We start from the raw sequence: 21,603 nt of genomic DNA, 5'->3' as shown, positions 1-21,603 counted from the left end.
AGTGTTTCTTTACTAGTGGTGTGGTGTCCTAAGGCTGCTGTGGCTGGCAATGTTGACATTTTTGAGCATCCGACATGAAAATCCAAAGGGAAGGGTTGGAGGGAAGGGGTGTAGGGTGAAAAGCAATATGTTCATGGTTGAACCGTTTGTAGCTTGCACTTCATGGCAGATGATAGGATTATGATCAGATGGGATTTGAGAACAGGAATAAGAACATACCATTATCCTCATTGCCAGATGGAACAGACTGTCACAGACAGACCTATCATGCAAAGCACCATCTCCTCCCTGGGGCTCATGGGATGCAGGCGTTCTTGTTCCCCACCAGTGATGCTCTGTTTCCTTCTGTTGTGTACATACTACCTTAACCTGCAACAGAGTTGGAAAAGAATCAGTGATTATATTACACTTTTCATTTGGATAATGAACCTGCCATAGCTGAAGGTATGTGGAGGCAACAAGAGGTAGGTGTGAAGTTGATGGTGTTGGAAGATGCTTGACAGTGAGATGAACCATCCAAATGTTAGGCTAGAGTTCTATTGCTTGGTACAGCTAAGTAATAAATGGTGGGTAGGAGATGCAATTTGCAGATGCATTCACTTTGAGGACTGTATGAGATTACTGAACTTTTTCTCGAAATGCTGCCATGCCCTTGGGGAGTGAAATAGGGAGTTAACCTCCCTGGCCACCTGCTTTCATACTGTGTGGAAGGCTTTCCACATGAAAACATGGCCTCTCTCCTCCTGTTCACCTCCATCACCAAGGTTTCCTGTATTGAACCTGGGAGCCCATTCTCTGCCTCAATGCTCCATTTGTTTTGTTTCCTGCAGCAAGTTGGAGTACTGGCAATCAGCAGCAGCCTTCATTCAATCAGTGCAACTCCTCCATATGAGGAGCATTCTGCCTTTAAAAGTTAGAGAATAGAGTCAAAGAGGTTTACAGCATGAAAACCGGCCTTTCGGCCCAACTTGTCCATGCTGCCTTTTTTTTAATCACTAAGCTGGTCCCAATTGCCACGTCTGGCTTATATCCCTCTATACCAATCTTACCCATGTAACTGTATAAATGCTTTTTAAAAGACAAAATTGTACCCGCCTCTACTATTACCTCGTTCCAGACACTCAACATCCTGTGTGTGTGAAAATATTGCCCCTCTGGACCTTTTTGTATCTATCCCCTCTCACCTTAAACCTATGCCCACTAGTGTAGACTCCCCTACCTTTGGGGAAAGATCTTGACAATCTAATTTTTCTATGCCCCTCATTATTCTACAGACCTCTATAAAGACCCGCAAAGGTTTAATAATGGCTAAGCCTCTTACGCTCCAGGGAAAAAAGTTCCAGTCTATCCAGCCTCACCTAAAAACTCAAGCCATCAAGTCCCAGCAGCATCCTAGTAAATCTTTTCTGCACTCTTTCTAGTTTAATAATATCCTTTTTATAATTGGGTGACCAGAACTGTATACAGTATTCCAAATGTGCCCTTACCAACGTCTTGTGCAACTTCAACAAGATCTCCCAACTCCTGTATTCAGTGTTCTTCATGCCGAATGCCTTCTTCACCATCCTATTCACCTGTGAGTCCACTTTCAAGGAGCTATGAACCTGCACCCCTAGATCTCTTTGTTCTATAACTCTCCTCATTGTCCTATCATTAACTGATTAAGTCCTGCCCTGGGTTGAGCTACCAAAATGCATCACCTTGCATTTATCTAAATTAAACTGCCATTCATCAGCCCCCTGATTCAACTGATCAAGATCCCGCTGCAAGCCTAGTAACTTTCTTCACTGTCCACTCTGCCACCAATCTTGGTGCCATCTGCAAACTTACTAACCATGCCTCCTAAATCCTCATCCAAATCATTAAGATAAATGATAAATAACAATGGACCCAGCATCATTCCCTGAGGCACACCACTGGTCACAGGACTGCAGCTTAAAAAACGACCCTCTACAACCAATCTCTGTCTTCTGTCATCAAGCCAATTTTGTACCCAATTGGCTACCTCACCCTGGATCCCGTCAGATTTAACTTTATGCAACAACCTACCATGCAGTACCTTGTCAAAAGCCTTGCTAAATAGCTGGAACACTTGCTAGTCTCAATGCTGTTAGTCCCTGTTGAACATGCAGCCAACTAGTAGCATAGGTCACGCTCAGCTGCACATTACAATCAAGTAAATGAGGAGCAATCCAAAGTTTGCATGCTGTCTGCCACAATGGGCTTGGGAGCAGGCAGATTACAAATTGCAACACCCGCAGCCAAAAATGGATGTGAATAAATTTTTAGCCCTAGATTCTCAGCAGTTTAATGCTGAAGGCTGCAACTTCGAAAACTTAATTGACTGTGTTTGTTGATTCTGAATAATGTATGTGGCAATCTTTTCATTTTACTGCATTTGGTGTAACCTATAGCTATAAGATTGCAGGATTTATTTTAACTGAGAGTAACTGTGATTCTTTATCTAACCTTCAATCTAAAAGTAAATGAAGGCTGTATTGCAAATCCATGTTATTGGGAACTTCAATAAAATTCACAACATTAGAAGTGTAATATCATGTAAACCTCCTTTATCACTCCTTTACCCATCTTTGTTTTATCCACTGCTTTCCCAGTCTTTTGTTTTTTCTTTCATCTTTTAATAAACACAATTCTGTACTTATTATCAAAGTTTACCAACTTTCTAGCTTTGGCTTTAACTGTCACTTGCCAACTCAATTATCTTGAACTTGCAACTATAATTTTTTTTACATTTCTGCAGAATACTGCCTTGTTCGCCTCTCCCCAGACGTACCTATAGATGATAAGTAAGGATTTTTCACACAATAGTTTTTGGCTGTGAGCTATCTACATCATCTCTGACTATTGATGTCATTTTTTTTCAGGTTCCCAAATTCCACCTCTACACAGTTCAATTTAATGTCTCAAAGAAAATAATCCCTTGGAAAGGTTGCAAAGGAGTTTTGCTCAAAAGATATCAAGGATGAGTAACTTTAGTTATATGGAGCGAGTAGAGAACATTGGGTTTTTTTTCACTTAGAACAAAGAATGTTAAGAAGAAAATTAATGAAGACGTTCAAAGTTTTGATAAAGGGAGAAACTGTTTCCAATTGCAAGAAGAAAGCAAAGGATACAGATTTAAGCTAAGAAACAGAGGTTCTATTCTAAGAACTGGAAAGCAATACCTGAAAGGGTGATGGAAGCAGACTCAATATTAACTTTCAAAACTTTCATCACTCACCTGAGCAGTGCTCCGAAAGCCTGTGATACCAAATAAACCTGTCGGACTTTAACCTGGTGTTGTGAGACTTCTTACTGTGCCCTTCCCAGTCCAATGCTGGCATCTCCACATAATAACTTTCAAAAGGGGATGGTATAAATTATTTTAGTGGTAAAATAACTGCCTAGATTTGGGAAAGGCCAGGAGAGTGCAAGTAATTGGATGCCTGTTTCAAAATGCTGGCATAAGCATGATGGGCCAAGCAGGCTCCTCAGTGCTGTACAATTATATTGCAAGGTCAAAGAAACTAGTAAACATTAATTTAAAGGATCTATAATAACATTACAGAAGTCTACCATTATAATATTTGACTACAAACTATAATTTAAGAAGACTTTTATACATTTCCAAGTTGAAAATGTAACTCTTGTAGAAATTCAAGGCCTTCCTTGAGTTTTTCCCTCCTGAACACAGGGAAAGTGAAAAAGCTATTGCTCTGACAAATGGGATTTTGTTATACTATTTGATACAAGTGTATTAACATCTGACTTCTGGCACATGTCACCAGTGGTGGTTGAAGTGCACCAGTGACATAATGTTTTGGTGCAGTAGTGATTTTGATTGCAAACAGCAGGGCTGTCCCTCTGCTGGATGTGGTCTGCAGGCCATTCTCTGGTTGACAGCAAAACTTGATCGCCTTCACTCTATGTAAGATTTCACTTTCTGTTTTGCAAAGTCAGGACAGGCATTGGGTGGCCCAATCTAATGCTAGTACTGAGTATTGTGTGTACAGCTGTCTTTATTTATATAATAACCCCAACTGCCACAGGGGAAGAGACACCCAATCAGAACACAATTAATACAATTTCAATAGTTGAATAATGAACTTGTTCATGTCTCAAAGCAGCCCACCAAATCAACAAAATTAAACAGTTATCGATATTGTATAATTAGAAGTAACGTCAAAATACAAAAAATAGTACACGTGCCTCAACCTTGCTGATGAGATTAAACAATGCTTCCCTTGGTGTTCACACTCCACTGGTCCCTCACTGTTCCATTTCAGCTAAACAATTATGACAAGGAGATTGCCATTACAAAACTGATTGGTACCATTTGTGTTATTGGGTGGCAAAAAAAGACTTTGACACAAAATTTAACGAAAACAAAGGAGGTGAACAAAAGGTTTTCGTCACCTTCACAATGCGTTGGATTGTCATCCTTAAGGCAGGTAGCAGAGATAAGGAAAATTTCCAGCTCAATCTGCCCGTCTTGGGAGAAAATGCTTGTAAAGATGGAATCTTCATTGTGGGGGGTGTATAGGGACTGCAATTGGGCCACCTAATCAGGGAAAAAGCTTAGATGCAGCCATAGGTGCTGCAACATGTGAAGACAGGCTGTTTAGAACGCCATTCTCAGTGCCATGACTTCTTCTCAGTTAAAACAAAACAGGAAGGCCCTCCCAGCCCTCACCCTCCCTTATCCCCACCTCCATGCACTCTCCCCATGTCCTATCCATAGCACCGCATGCTCTCAGCTGCCTCTTATGACCCTCCATCCCCCTTTTACAAAGGTGTGCCTGCCAAACAACCACTATAGCCCCTCATGACTGCATGCCAAGCTATTGTACTTCCATGCCCATTCAACCACTATACATCATATATAACCAATGAACCCTATGGTAACATTAGAATATGTGGTAAAAGTTTTAAAACAACAGTCATTCATTTATACCCATTCACTTTAAAAAACTAATTTTTACTGCAGTCCAATAAAGCTGTTAATCATTCAGATCCTTGCTGAAATCACAAGCACTTGAAATCTCTTTATCTTGCATTGTGAAATTAACAGAAGATATCAGAGCATGGTGCCACAGTGGTTAGCACTTCTGCCTCACAGTGCCAGGAATCCGGGTTCAATTCCAGCCTTGGGTCACTCTTTGTGTGGAGTTTGCACATTCTCCTTGTGTCTGTGTGGGTTTTCTCCCACAGACCAAAGATGTGTAGGTTAGGTAGTTTGACCATGTTGAGTTGACCCCAGTGTCATGGGGATCAGCAGGGTAAATATGTGGGGTTATGGGGATAGGCTGGGTGGGATTGTTGTCGGTGCAGGTTCGATGGGCTTAACAGCCTCCTTCTGTACTGTAGGAAATCTATAATTCTAAACTAGGGCTGTCAATCAAACCAAGTTTTCCCTTGGGCTCAGTAGTTTCTATACTCTAGTTGATTTCTGGGCTCTTAGCCAAATACACAAAATGAGGCTTGGCTGATAGCCCAGAAATTCATTTGCCTGCTGAAACACATGCACCCCAAGGAAAACACTGGTTAATTGTGGTTACTTGGGGGTATATCTTGGCATGGGAGATTGAAGGACCAAAAGGGTTATTTGAGAGCATACCTTAACTAGAAGAACATAGGAGTTGTTTGGCAGGGTAAAGCTTGGCACAACGAGCATGAGGAGGATCTTCTGAATTTACCACCATTTCATTCATGACACTGTTTTGACAAACTGGCACAAATATTTTACTGCAAGTTTTAGGCCCTTTGAGACTGCTGCCTCCTGCAATCTGCAGTCTAACAGGCAATTTTTAAAGGGATTTCTGTCAGCCGATGCCAAAAGGGTAGGGCTTTTAAACTAAATACGGCAAAACTTGGCTTCATATTCAAACAACAAGGACTGCTGTTTGCTATTGCTCCCCCCTATTGTAACCTTGAGATTTCCAGATAGCCACTGCCACTATCCCAATTACCATCACTACCTTTACTAGTTGCTTCCCTCCTGATTATCCCCTCCAACTTCTGTTGTCATCCTTCTCCCGTTCGTCCTCTCTCCCAGTTGCCCCTTTAAAAAATTATTTGAGGGTCATTGCTGGTGATGCAGTCACCTGATCTTCGCGATCTCCTCTCAAGTCAATGAACTTTTCCACCATAATCTTACAATTATTCTAATGTTAGAAATATTGTGGTAATTTTGTCATGTGTAGAAATATTTTGAAAATGTTAAATAGCTGGCTGGACTGATAGAATATGATAGCATGGCTTAGATCACTGTTACATTAGAACCATTTTTAGGACAAGGCGGAAATAATGTCCTGGAATGGCCAGGAAAAGGTATAACAAGGTGATGGAACAGAAAGGGAAGAACAGGCAAGTAGTGCAGGAAAAATAAGGAAAAAATGGGAAAACTAGAAAGAATGGTATAAGGTACAAGGAGGAAGACATTAAGTAAGATTGCCAAATGAATGGAGGCAGATTTGAGTTGTATGTAAATATATATATGAGTGAACAAAAAATTAATTTGCCACTATAGGGCCTCAACTGACCTCTTCCCTGCCCTGACTGAATAGGAGGGAATAGAGAAGATAATGGTCACTCAAACTCTCACCTTCTCTCCTGATCCTATGGCCCTCCCAGCCCACATCGTAAAAAGTCTGACAACACCAGGTTTAAGTCCAACTGATTTATTTGATAGTAAACTCACTAGCTTTTGGGTTAGTCCCTTCGTCAGGTGAATGGAGAGTTCTGGCCTCAGACAGAGCATATAAAGCGCAGACAGTTTACAGATTACTGATTAGAATGCGAATCTTTACACCTAACCTGCTGTTCAAGTCTTAAAGTGGCCGACAATGTGAGTGGAAGGAGCACTGATTACAGGTTAAAGAAATGTGTGGAGACCATGCAGATGCTACGACAATGGATGAATGAACATTGTTCGACAATCACCAGGCAAGACTGTTCCCTTCCTGTTGGCGAACACTTCAGTGGTCACGGGCATTCAGCCTCTGACCTTTGGGTAAGCATTCTCCAAGGCAGCCTTCACGACACACGACAGCGCAGAGTCGCTGAGCAGAGACTGATAGCCAAGTTCCGCACACATGAGGACAGTCTCAACAAGGACCTTGGGTTCATGTCGCACTATCTGTAACCCCCGTGACTTGCCTGGGTTTGCAAAACCTCACTGTACTGTCTGGAGACAACACACTTTTCTTTAACCTGTGATCAGTGCTCCTTCCACTCACATTGTTGGCCACTTTAAGACTTGAACAGCAGGTTAGGTGTAAAGATTCGCATTCTAAACAGTAATCTGTAAACTGTCTGTGCTTTATATGCTCTGGCTGAGGCCAGACCTCTCCATTCACCTGACGAAGGGACTAACCCGAAAGCTAGCGAGTGTACTATCAAATAAATCAGTTGGACTTGAACCTGGTGTTGTCAGACTTTTTACTGTGTTTACCCCAGTCCAACGCCGGCATATCCACATCATGCCTCCCAGCCCACTCCAGAGAACAGAAATAAATTCTGCCCATTAACTCATCCTTCTTTCTAATTATTAGGGTGTCCCTTTAGTTGGCCACTTGTACTGACCTTGAATTCCATCCACTTGGAAAGACCCTCGATCTTCTTTGAGGGATCTTATAACTGACTAAACAGCTGCGTGGTTAGGGTCACTTTGGAAAAATACGGTGCATCACCTAAACTTGCTCCATCACCTTCTACTCCCTTCATTACCTAGACCCACCAAATACTACAATTCCTCTGCCGTCTGTCATCTTTGGCCTTCTCCGATTACCTTGGACACCGTCACTAACCACCTTTGCATGCTTTTCTTCCCCTCAGAGCTGACGCTTGTTAGCTCACCTTCACCTTGCCCCCTCTCATTATCTAAGCCATATGTCCCCTCCATGACTGCCCCCTGATGAAACCTGCACCCACCAGACTCTTATCCTGGACTGCATCTCCTCCTTCTGTTACCATTTTTCAGTACCCTGAGTTCTTCCCATTTCCAGGACTTGACTGTTGATACCACTGACCCTGCCTTCTGACCCCCTCCCCCCAGACATTTCTTGGGCATTGTCCTCTTCCAGAGATTTTATCTCAATCATTCCCCCACAAGACCTTCTCCCCTGTCCAGCCTTCACTTCACCCTTTCCTTTGCCTGCCTCCCTTGTCCAGCCTTGGCACAGCATTTGTTAAGGCCTCTGAGTAAAGTTATGCCAAGTCCCCAACAGGGAGAATGGAAGACCAATGGATCTCAAAGTAGAGGAAGAGGTAAAGCTTGCCAGTTGCACACCACTTACAAACAAGTTGTAAAACTGAATGTTCTATTTTCCCAATGATGGGGAACTTAAAGGCGAACTTAATTCCAGCCAGGAGGCATTTTAATAAGTGCGGATGAGATGCAAATATATGCAAATGAGTTCTTGACATTGTTCATTGTGAAGCTCAATCTGTCTTGAACCTACCTTGAAAGTTAGGAACAAAATTCCAACAGTTTACCCTGCTGTCAGGAAAAGGATAAGTTTACCTTCTGCCAAATTAAGTGCCCTCGCTCGCAATGATTCCCATTGCTGGCAGGTGCAAATTATCTGTTTAATTACCAGATAATCTACTTTTACGATATTGATTGAGGGTTAAATATTCACCAGGATGCCACGAATAACTCGCCTGTTCTTCCTCAAAATGGTGTCATAGGATCCTTCACATCTACCTGAGCAGCCAGGTGTGGCCTTGGTTTAACATCTCTCCAATAGTGTAGTGTTCAGTACTGAACTGGTCTGTCAGCTTTGAATTTTGTACTCAAGACCTGGAGTGGGAATTGAGCCTGGAACCTTACGACTTTGAGGGGCAACCTGATGGAAGTCTACAAGATTAGAAGTTTTTTAAAGTTTATTTATTAGTTACAAGTAAGCTTACATTAACACTGCAATGAAGTTACTGTGAAAATCCCCTGGTTGCTACACTCTGGCGCCTGTTCGGATACACTGAGGGAGAATTTAGCACGGCCAATTCACCTAACCTGCGCATCTTTGGACTGTGGGAGGAAAACGGAGCATCCGGAAGAAACCCACGTAGACACGGGGATAATGTGCAAACTCCACATAGACAGTGACCAAGCCGGGAATTGAACCTGCGTCACTGGCGCTGTGAGGCAGCAGTGCTAACCACTGTACCACCAGATAAGATTATGAGGGGCATGGACAGAGTGGACTTTTTCCCAGGGCGGAAGAGTCAATTACTAGGTGGCAGAGATTTAAGGTACGAGGGACAAGGTTTAAAAGAGATGTACAAGGCAAGTTTTTTTTTACACAGAGGATGGTGGGTTGCTGCTGGAGGAGGTAGTGTAAGCAGATACGATAGTGAGTTTTAAGGGACATCTTGACAAATGCATGAATCTGGTGGGAATAGAGGAATATGGTCCCCGGAAGGGTAGGGGATTTTAGATCAGATGGACAGCATGGTCAGTGCAGGCTTGGAGAGCTGAAGGGCCTGTTCCTGTGCTGTAATTTTCTTTGTTCTTTGTATCCCACAGGCTGCAGTAGAAAGGTCATCTTCATTGAGCTGGTGGCCTTCCCATGCAGTTCAGAGGCCATCCCTTCAGTAACAAAATGCTAGTGGGATTGCAAATTGCCCTTAATTGGGATATTAATCATCTTGGTTGCATGCTCATCTCTGGTGCAGGCTGCCAAACTAATTAGTTCCTTGCTCACTACTATGAAGCTACCCCATTGGCCAGAATGTGGTAAGGAGCTGATCCAGAGTCACGACAAAATTTTCCTACTCTCCTTCAAACTATCTCCACTGACTTGGGACAATCAAGCCCAGCATCTCAGGTTTCTCCTCTTGACCATTGTTTCCCGTTACTGGCATCATGCTAATGAATCTACACTGTAAAATGGACACACAGAATTTTTTTTGGGAGAATCCTGGCCTAAGGGGCAAATTTGTGTAAAAACGAGTAAATCCCACTGATTTGTTTAGCAGGATTTTCAAAATGAATCTCCCACACTCTGTGCACTGCAGAATGCCTCAGGGAGATTGACACTGAAAATCTGTGGGTGAGGACGGCAGCATAGTGCTGAGCAGGCCAATGCGTATATACTAATCTGTCAGTGCGGAGATTGGCACATGCGCAGTGGCCTCGCACTGCCGGCCTCCTGACCACTGGCCAACCCCCGTGACCCCGCATTGTTGCCCCTCTGAACACCTAGCTCCTGATCGCTGACCTCTCAGATCATCTCTGGGCCCACCCCACCCAGCCCACAGTCCCAAATCCCCACAGCAGGCCGACCCCCCCATCCGGATGGCCAGCCGCAATCAGCCCCTTCCCTCCCTCTGCCTGCGATCCCTGTGTAGAGTAGCAGCAGGAACCCCTACCCTCATTGATCACCCCCAGACGCCCAATGCTCAGTGGGCAATGCCAAGGTCTCCCCGGGCATTGCCACCTTGCCCCTTGGGCAGTACCAGCCTTACCTTTGACTTTCTAGGGGGTCTCCAGAGCCCCCCTTCACTCCAGCTGGGTTGGCTGCCAGTTTTCCACTGGTGGGCAGCTGCTGTAAACCTGCTGGAGTGAACCACTCCTGGCGGGGCGGGAGAGGCTAGTGGGCCCAGTGACTTCAGTCCTGGACCCGCTAATAGCATTCAAATAAAAGTTTAAATATTTAAAGCAGCTCCGTGACAGAAATCTGGCAGCTGGAGATGCATGGAGGCAGTGGCGCCCAGCGGGGAGCCCACTAAACGGCCCCCATAATGTTCAGGGATCAATTCTCATGTTTAAATGGATACACACAAGTTGCATGTTGACCTTTGTACATTATCATCAAGCTTGCACTCTATCTACCTCTGCCCTTGATTACCCACAAGTCATCTTATGATTTTCAGGGTCAAATATGGGTGCAATAGTGATGGTCTGCTGCATGATATGGATGTGAAGTTTGCAGCAGCACTAAGTGTGTGAGAATGAGATAAAGTTATGAATGTGAGGTACAAGTCATAATTGGTGGAGATCATCGTAGCTGAGTGATAGGGTGTGGTGCATTGAATAATATGAGGTTAATATGCAATTATTGGATAAGGCACTTTAAGATGAATTCACTAACTTTGACCATCTCTGAGATATCACTAAACTTCTTTTGGCACTGGGTCCTCAGGTCGAGAATCTGGGAATTGGTGGCTACAGCTATCTGCTCCCCCATTGCCTTTGTACAGTTTTCCTGCAGAACCTTCTAGTGTCCTGTGGATAAAGGACCTCTGTCCTCCTGCCCACCTCCTCCACTAAGGCATCCAGCACAACATCTGGAACTTCAGAGCACATTCCTGACCCTGTTGCACTGTAATTCAGTGTTCTTCTCATTTGCACCTTCTTTTGCAACTAATTCTAGCACCTGCTCCTCTCGCATTGCATCCCCCCGTTAAAAGGTGCCAGTTAACTCTAGCTGGTATCAACTTTGAATCCTTTTTGTCTTATGGTTTGTTTTAATGTTGACATGTTGAGACTTGTATGTTTAAATGTGAACACATCATTGTTAACCTTTAACTACGTACAGGTCCCAGTTAATATCATGCATGGTGCTGTTGCTTCCATGCCAGCTGTTTCTAGAGTGTTTTCTGAGTCCCTTCCCGTGTGGTTCTATACCATTATGGTAGTATTCTGCAGTCCCACATTAACCCTTGCACTGCTAAGCACCTTGACATTACAGTGGCATATAGGCACTTACAAAACCTGCTGACACATTCCAATCAGCAGGCAGCTTAAGGTTTGTCTCCTGTATACTTGGAAGCAAAGGGCTCAGGTTAACCATATTATCAGCGCTTATTTTCAGGCCCCATCCAATTGCCAGAAAATTGAATTCTTTGTATTGATGTGGTGATGTGTTGCAACCCACTAAGGCATCCAAATTGCTGTGGCAAAATTCATTTCAACATGCATGTTGTAGTCTGGAGCATGTATAGTGATGGTAGAGGTTCCAATGTTATTTTCATTGCATACCATCTGCCATTGGTATATGTTGGAAGGATTTGCAAATTGACACTCATTATGAACACATCTTCTTTGGCCATCAAGTCCTGTGGTGGGACTCAAACCTAGAGCTTCTGGCTTAGAGACAGGGATGCTACCCCTACACCCGAGGACCTCTGAGTGTTGTTGTAGATAATGACAATGTGTAAACTGCTTGGACACAATAATTTAGTCACTCTATAAAATTGCACAGTTCTGTCGTGTTTAAATTTGATTGCACAAGCTTGCAAGGAATTTATTATTTCTTCATACAGCTGTTTGGCTTATATTACTTCTGTATCCAAAGTTATTCTGTACTGAAGTCACTGCATAATAGTTAAGGGCAATTTGATTTTGACAGCCATTGGTCAGACTGTGAATGAGCTTCAGTATGTGGCACAATCATGTTCCTTATAAATCAAGGACACTACCCAAGGACAAGTGCAAATATGATTACTTCTCCCATTGAGTGTGGAATGGTAATATTAATGGGTGGGGTGGAGTGTCTCTAGTGAAACCTGACTTCCTGTATCTTTTTAGTGATCCACTTCTTTCTTCTAAAAGTGCTGATTTACCATTTTGAAACCAATGGTGGCACTATTGCAACTAATATGAAGAAAGGCATTGCAGCAGTTGGTACAAAGGCTATTTAAAACCCATGTGAAAGTAGCAAAAAAACCCTATAGAAATAATTGAGAACTGTCTGAAAAATTAGAAATGTTATTTGTACGTTGATGCTTGTGGATAAGTAATGATAGATTTCTTTTCATGTTTGTTACATACATGAAGCAAACTCAGTGTTTCTGGGACACTTATGCCATTAAATTCAGCCAAACTAAAGAAAGCTTCTTAACTGAATTTCTGCCAATTCTGAAACTCCCACTGAATAGTTTGTGAGAAGGTCTTTGTGTAGTTATAGTTCTACGGTGCACCAACCTTAAAACTTGTTCTAAAGCAAAACATATTTTCATAGAATCCCGACAGTGCAGTACATTTTACTTGCTGTGTATAAGGAACACTTAAATAATTCACATTCAATTTCTAATGTTCCACTTACAAGGGTCCTGTAGAATTTTCCACCAAACTTAAGTACTTTAAATGCAAAGATGTTGGTGTACACGTGGGTGTGAAACCATTTTGTGCATAATGCAGGTATCCTTTCCTATTGTCCTTTCTGAATTCAAGATTAAATTTACAGCCTGTAGCATACAAATGCTTTTCTGTTATATAACACTGGTAATTCTGTGAGCTTATAAAAACAGTTCTTTATTGGTATTTTCCAATTTAACTGAAAAACACAAAAAATTAGTGACTGTTTAGAAAAAATGCTCAGATTATACAGCACCCACAATTTGCCCATTTGAAATAAAAAGCAACGACATGTTATCAACCTGAAAGTCTCTTGCATCTTAAGCTATGTATAGGATTTGTAAATTCAAACTAACTGGAACCAAGCAGGCAAATGGGACTGAAATAATTCAACAGAAATAGATAAATTCAATATCTCTGTTTTGATTGTGATTGGTTGATCAGTCCTAGGTATATACTTGTCATACAAGCTAGCTGCTGCACTGATGTTGTACACCCCTAATTTCAGCTTGTCAGCTCAGTAATGAAACCATGACCTGAGTTTTCAAGATGGTGGGTGCTTGGTGCCCATCATCTGGAAAGTTGGTGGAAAGTGTATTCTCACCGACCCTGACAGGCCTGCTGCCGTTTCATACTCTAATGAGTGTGAATTGGCAGTAGGCAGGACTTACATCCTCATATGAAAGGAAGTCTCACCTTGGAGAGCTGTCAGGAACTCAGATTGGCCTGCAGCTCTCTAGACCATCGAGGCACATTGCTGCAGTAGCTGGAAGAGGTGCTTGAGAGTAAGCACAAGGAGCCGGGGTCAAGGTGAATGGCAGGGGTCCCGGAGAGCAGAAGATAGGGATCCTGGCATAGCAGGGCTCGAAAATACCAGTTGAGGAAATCTACATTGGCAGAACTCTTTGGGAACAAAGGTCTAAAGCCACCTATTACTTCAAGGTCTTCTACGTTTACCAAATGGTGTGTCAGCTGAGTATCTTGTATATCAGAATATTTGTAGCTATTCTTCCCTGCAAATGAACTGTACAATCTTCAACCAACAGAATAATTCTTAATAATCCATGGCAGCTGGTGGAAATTAAATTCAGTTTATAAATGAAATTAAAAACAACTTATCTGATTGACTAATGTCCTTGAGGGAAGGAAATCTGCTGTCCTTAACTGGTCTGGCCTACACGTGACTCCAGTCTGACAGCAATATGGTTGACTTTTAAATGCACTCTGGATTGGCCTAGCAAGGAGTTTAGAAGGATGAGGGGGGATCTTATAGAGACGTATAAGATAATAAAAGGGATGGATAGGGTAGAGGTAGAGAGATTCTTCCCACTCAGAAAGGACAGCAGGACTAGAGGGCACAGCCTCAAGATAAGGCGGGGGCAGTTTAGAACGGAGTTGAGGAGGAACTTCTTCACTCAAAGGGTGGTGAATCTCTGGAATTCTCTGCCCATTGAAGTGGTGGAGGCTACCTCGCTAAATATATTTAAGTCACGGGTAGATAGGTTTTTGACAGACAAGGGAATTAAGGGTTATGGGGAGAAAGCGGGACAGTGGAACTGATCCACTTCAGATCAGCCATGATCTTATTGAATGGCAGGGCAGGCTCAAAGGGTTAGATGGCCTACTCCTGTTCCTATTTCTTATGTTCTTACAAGCCACTCAGTTGCATCAAATCACAATGGAGACTTAAAATAGGAATTAAATCACACAGATTACCAGGAATTGACATGGGTACCAAAAATAACAATAACAAACCCAGTACTGTTGACTCTTCAGGGTCCTCCCTACTAACATTCGGAGGCTTGTGCCCAAACAAACCACTCCCCCCCACCCCCCTGTTCACTCCTCCCAACTGTGAATCAGTACTCCTCCATGTTGAAACACCGAACATTGCAAAGGAAGAGAATCTGCTTTTTTTGAGGCACTACTGTGTCCATCAACAAGAAGGCCTCGGTATCACCACTACTGACTGAGCCAGCCCACTCCTAAAGGACATCACTGCTAGATTGGGTCTGTGGTAGATGGCAAAGGATCCAACAGGAGAGAAAACTCTACATGACTGTGCTTTTAGCAATCTACCTGTCACAGATGCAAACAGCCATGACGGTATTGGTAGGAGAGACTACTGCACAGTCCTTGTTGAGAGCAAGTCCTGCTTCACATTGAGGATATCCTCCCTCATGTTTTCTGGCACTACCACTGTGCTAACTGGGATAGATTTTGAACATATGCTTACTTTCTGTTTCCAATTAGTGAGCCAAACTTCCATCCATGTCGATATGTTATCCCCTACACCATGAGTTTTTATTTCCTGCAATAACTTTTGACATGGCACCTTATCAGATGCCTTCTAAAAGTCTAAGTACAGTATAGCAACTGGTTCCCCTCTTTCACTGAATATGTTATTTCTTGAAAGAATCTAAGAAATTGGTGAAATATGATTTCCCTGATCTACCTGACAACCTTGAATTTTTCTAAGTGCCCTGCTTTAACATCTTTAAGAATAGTTTCTAACATTTTTCTTGTGACAGATGTTAAGCTAACTGCCCTGCTGTTTCCTGTTTTCTGTCTCCCTTTTTGAACAAAGGAGTTGCATTTGCTATTTTCCAATCGAATGGGACCTCCCATAAATTTAGGGAATTTTGGAAAATTAAAATCAATGTGTCAACTAGCTGCTTCTTTTAAGGCCCTAGGGTAAAATTCATCAAGACCTGGGGACTTGTCAACCTGCAGTGCCTGCAATTTGGTCAGTACCATTTCCCTGTTGATTGTAATTTTCTTAAGTTCTTACCATCCCTTTCATTTCCTGATGACAGGTATTATATCTTTTATCGTAAAGACCGATGCAAAATACCCATTCAATTTATCTGCCATCTCCTTATTTCCCATTATTAATTCCCTAGTTTCATTTTCTATTGGGCACTGCTCAGAAAAAGTAGGTAAAGGGGATAGTGGAATTGAGTTCCTACAATGTGTACAGGACTTCTTTCGAACCCAGAATGTAAAAAGCTCAACAAAGGAGGATTCACCCCTGGATCTTGTAAGCAGAGCATGTGAGAAACATGATATGTTTTAGGATAATAATTGAAAAGGACAAAAAGCATATTAAAGATCATGGTAATAGATTGTAGAAAAGCTAATTTTGGAGGGGCTGAAAATAGAATCTGAGAAAATTAAAGGGACAATATTGGAGAACAATGGTGTACAGGAATGGTAAAGGGAAACAGTTAAAACAAAAAGAGTCCAGGAAAATTATATTCCACAAAAGAACAAGAGCAATCTAAAAACAAATGAGACACTATGGTTGAATAAAGACAAAAGGGAAAAATTGAGGATAACAAAAGAGACTGTGATAAATACATGGACTGCAGAGGAGAACATGATAAGAAAAATAGGAAAGCAAATTGGAACCATGAAATTAGATTATAACAGAATGTAAAATAGAATATTTCACTGGTAAATAAATAAACAAAGTTGGAATCAGAATAGCACCATGAAGCGATGGCCTAGTGGTATTATCTTTAGACAATTAATCCAGAAACTCAGCTATGGTTCTGGGGACCTGGGTTCAAATCCTGCCACTGTGTAGATTGCAGAATTTGAATTCAATAAAAAAAATTCTGGAATTAAGAACCTACTGATGATCATGAAATCTTGTCGATTGTTGGAAAAACAATCTGGTTCACTAATGTCCTTTGTGGAAGGAAATTTACCATCCTTACCCGAGTCTGGCCTATATGTGACTCCAGAGCCACAGCAATGTGCTTGACTCTCAACTGCCCTCAGGCAACTAGGGATGGGCAATAAATGCTGGCTAGCCAGCAATGCCCATGTCCCATGAAAGATAGACTAGGAGACAGATCAAATGATATTGGAAGATGAGAACAAAAATGGTATAACTACATTTGAAACAAAATTATAATTAAATAATTTAATCAAATTCAAAGAGGATATGTCCAGTCATATTTCATCTATATATGAAAAGGTACTAATGCACAGATTTATTAATTTGTCAGTGCCAGAGGATTTTTTTTGTCTCATCATAATTACATTTGACCCTGTAGGACTAACTCTTCTGTCATTCAATCTCCGTTGTTCTACACTCTATCACAGACCTTGTTTCCCTTACCCACCCACTCATTGTTCAAAATCTATTACATCTTCAACTTTTCCCAGAACAGGTCACAAAACTCAAATGTAACTCTGTTTCTCTTTCCACAGATACTGTCAGACCTGCTATGTGTTTTTGATATTATCTGTTTTTATTTTAGCCAACTAACAGGCTGTGATCTATACCCCTACAACAAAATGGCCTGCGGCGTTGACTTGAAGATCACCACTTAGTGTGGCTTTGGACAGAGTGTTGAAGTTTGGAGAGAAGAGGCAGTTTGGTGAGGAGGGAAGTTTAGTATTCCTTTGCTTTTTTAACTTTTTACCCTATAGGAATTGGTTTCTGCTGTTCTACAGGGGAGGAGGTGAGCTGTTGGTGAACATCCAATAAGTGGTCAAAGTCTACTTTCCAAACATTTAAATTTGTCCTGCAGTTTATGATGATGAATTAATATCAAAAGAAAATAAATAGTTCAATAAAATAAGTAAGTAGTTAGTTAAAGATCATAAGTATGGCATGACTGGTGACCTGTCAAGGCTGCAGCATGTGAGAACTTCTAGCTAGTAAAGCTATCTGCACTAAGTGTCTGCAGCTTGAGGAGCTTTGGCTCAGAGTCATCAAACTAGAGGTTGAACTGTGGACACTGAAACATATTAGGGACAGCAAAAGTTACCTGGATGGTTTGTTTCAGGAGGCATCACACTTCTTAGGATAGAATCTTCCAAATAGTAAAGTGGTCAGGGGCAGAAGGGTGTGATTTCATTTGACGCAGGTAAAGAGATCCAGAAGGCAGGAATGCAAGGGTGTCAGCCTCTGCAAAATTGTCCATCAGGTTTTAGGTTCTTTCAGCTAGTCTGAATGAGAAAATGATGATAGCACTGTGGTAGAGGAAGCCATTCAAGTGGGGGAGCATATAAGAATGTAGTGGTAGTAAGAGGATTGACACTGTTCTCTGTAGCAGTGAACAAAAGTCCAGATGGCTGTGCTGCCTGCCAGCTGCCAGTATTTGGGACATCTGCTCTGGGCTGGAGAGGAAATTGCAGTGGGAGCAGGAGGATCCCATTTTCATAGTCCATATAGGTACCAACGACATAGGTAGAATGAGAAAAGAGATTCTGCATCGAGAGTTTGAGGACCCAAGCACTAAATTAAACAACAGAACCTCCAAGGTTACAATTTCTGGATTGTTACCTGAACTGTGTGCAAATTGGCAGTGGGTATATAATTAGAGAGATGAATACATTGCTCAATGACTGCTGTAGGAGAAGTATATTTTTGGTTCATGAGGCACTAACATCAGAACTGGGGAAAGTGGGGGCTGTTCCATAGCATCTGAACAGTGCTGGGACCAGTGTTCTTGAAAACTGTCTAACGAGAGAAATAGAGAGTGCATTAAGCGAAATGGGGGGGTGGAGGGCATGGATAGTTCTGGAGAGGGGATATGTAGACTTACAAAGTAAACAGATATGGCAGCAGAATGTGACAGGAAGGGACAGAGTGAGCAAACATAAAAAAAAGCAATAGGGTTATAAAGAGAAAATGGTAACAAAGTAAATTAATAGCTCTTACTTAAATGCACATAGTATTTGCATAAACTAAATGAATTAATAGCACAAATTGATGTTAATGAGTATGATCTTATTGCCATTTCAAAGATGTGGTTACAGAGATCAAAACTGGGAACTAAATATTCAGAGATATGTGACTTTTTGTAAGGAAGGCATGAAGGAAGAGGTGATGGGTTAGCTTTGTTAGTAGGGGATGGAATAAGCATAGTAGTAAGAAATGATTTTGGATTGGAAGATGTCGAATTCAAATGGGTGGAGGTAAGAAATAACAAGGGGAAGAAGACTAGTGGAAGTTGTCTATAGACTCCCTGTCAGAAGATAATGAGGGCATGCAAAAAGGCAGTATTTGTTAACATGGGTGACTTTAATCTTCAGGTAGATTAGGAAAATCAAGTTGGCAGAGGTAGCCATGGGGAGGAATTTATAGTGTATCTGGAACAGTTTCCTATCCAAAATACAACAATTTACATTGTTGTGGAGCCAACCAGGAGTCAGACTATGTTGAATCACATAATGTGTAATGAGGCAGTTTAATAAACAATTTCAGAGTAAAAGATCCCTTAAGAAGCAGTGACCATAACATGGTAGAATTTGGCATTCAGTTTGTAGAGAGAATTTGGGTCAGAAACAACTGTGCTAAATTTAAATAAGGGTGATTATAAATGAATGGTGGTAGAGTTGGCTGGAGTGGACTGGGAAAGGACTTAGGAGGAAAGATGGTTGACCAGCAATGGCTGACGTTTATGAAAATAGTTCTTGACTCACAACAAAGATATATCCCAGTGAGGAAGGATTCTAGGAAGAGGAAAAATCAACCATAATTAAGAAAGGAAGCTAAAGATATTATTGAACTGAAAGGAAAAATGAACAATGCAGCAAAGATTATTGGTAAGCCAGGGAAAGTTCTAAAAACCAACAAAAGATGACCAAAAAAAATAAAAAGGGAGAAGATAAACTATGAGGGTAAACTAGCAGATAATATTAGAATAGACAGTAAGAGATTCTTTAAATATATAAAAAGGAAGAGAGAGACCAAAGTGAACTTGGGCCTCATGGAGGTTGAGACCTAAGAAATAATAATGTGGATTCAGGAATAGTGGAGAAATTAAACAAATATTCTGCATCAATGTTCACAATGGAAGATGCTAATCACATTCCAAAAATACTAAATATTCAAGGAGCAAAACTAAGGGGAGGAAATAAATACAATAACTATCAGCAGAGAAAAAGTACCAGGGAAATTAATTAGGCCAAAAGCTGATAAATCCTCTGGATCTGATGGGTTGCATCCCAACATATTAAAGGAAGTAACTATAGAGAGAGCATCCATTGGTAGTAATCTTCCAAGAATCCTTAAACTCTGGAAAGGTCTCAGAGGATAGGAAAACTGCCAATGTAACACCCTTATTCAAAAAGGGAAGGAGACAAAAAACAGGTAAATTATAAACCAGTTAATTTAAGTTTTGTCATTTGGAAAATGTTAAAATCCATTATAAAGGATGTATTGGAAGGGCATTTAGAAATGCATAATATAATCCAGCAACATCAGCAAGGCACCATGAAGGGAAAATCATGCCTAACAAATTTATCAGAATTCTTTGAGGTTGTAATGAACAGAATTTATAAGAGGGAACCAGCAGACGTAATATACTTGGATTTCCAAAAAGCATTCGATAAGGTACCACACAAGAGGCTAATAAGATAAGAGCCCATGGTGTTGTGTGTAGTATATTAGCATGGATAGAATCATAGAAAGCGCCATTCAGCTCACTGAGTCTGCACCTACTCTCTGAAACAGCAGCCCACTCAGGCCCTCCCATCCACTTTATCCGCATAACTCTGCACATTTACCATGGCTAATCTAGCTACCCTGTACATGGCTGACTGATGGAAGATAGGATATGAAGGGTATTTTCATGTTGGCAACCTATATCTCGTGGAGTTCTACAGTAATCAGTGCTGGGGCCACAATTATTTACAATATAAATTAATGGCTTGGATGAGGGAACTGAATGTACTATTGCTAAGTTTGTGGGCAACACAAAAATAGATGAGAAGGCAAGTGGTGAGGATGACACAAAAGAGTTTACAGAGGGATATAAACAGGTTAGGTAAGCAGACAAAATCTTAGAAGATTAAATATAATGTAGGAAGATGTGAAGTTATACATATTAGGAAGGAGCTGAGTATTATATAAGTGGAGAAAGACTGCAGAAAGCTGCAGCACAGAGGGATTTGGGGCCTACGTGCATAAATCACAAAAAGCTAGCATGCATTTCAGCAGGTAATAGGGAATATAAACAGAATGTTGGCCTTTATTTCAAAGGGAATGGAGTATAAAATGTTGTGCTATACTCGGTACTAGTTAGACTATACCTGGAATACAGTGAACAGTTTTAATCACCTTATCTAAGGAAAGAAATACTGGCATTAGAGGCAGTCCAAGGAAGGTTCACCAGGTTGACCCTGGATGTGAAGGGATTTTCTTATGAGAAGAGATCAAATAGATTAGGCCAGTACTCATTGGAATTTAGAAGAATGACAGGTGACTTCATTGAGACATATAGGGTTCTCAGGAGACTTGACATGCTGAGAGGTTGTTTGCCCTTGTGTAAGACCAAATGGCATAATCTCAGAGTGATTTTTTTTTGGCAGAGTGTCATAAGATCTGGAGATCTCCAGACGTAACATTCTGCTATTTTTTGTTAAGATTCCCCCACTAGTTCACTAAATACAAAACACTGGCAAGATTGTATAGGTATCAGATACAGCTGAAGCTAACTAAAGCCACAATTGAATGCCAAAAAAAATTAGAAAAAAATAATTGATGACATGACATT

Source organism: Carcharhinus amblyrhynchos, chromosome 9, assembly GCF_965287045.1.
Source record: "Carcharhinus amblyrhynchos chromosome 9, sCarAmb.v2.hapA, whole genome shotgun sequence".
Taxonomy (NCBI): Eukaryota; Metazoa; Chordata; class Chondrichthyes; order Carcharhiniformes; family Carcharhinidae; genus Carcharhinus; species Carcharhinus amblyrhynchos.
Note: the sequence above shows the minus strand (reverse complement) of the source record.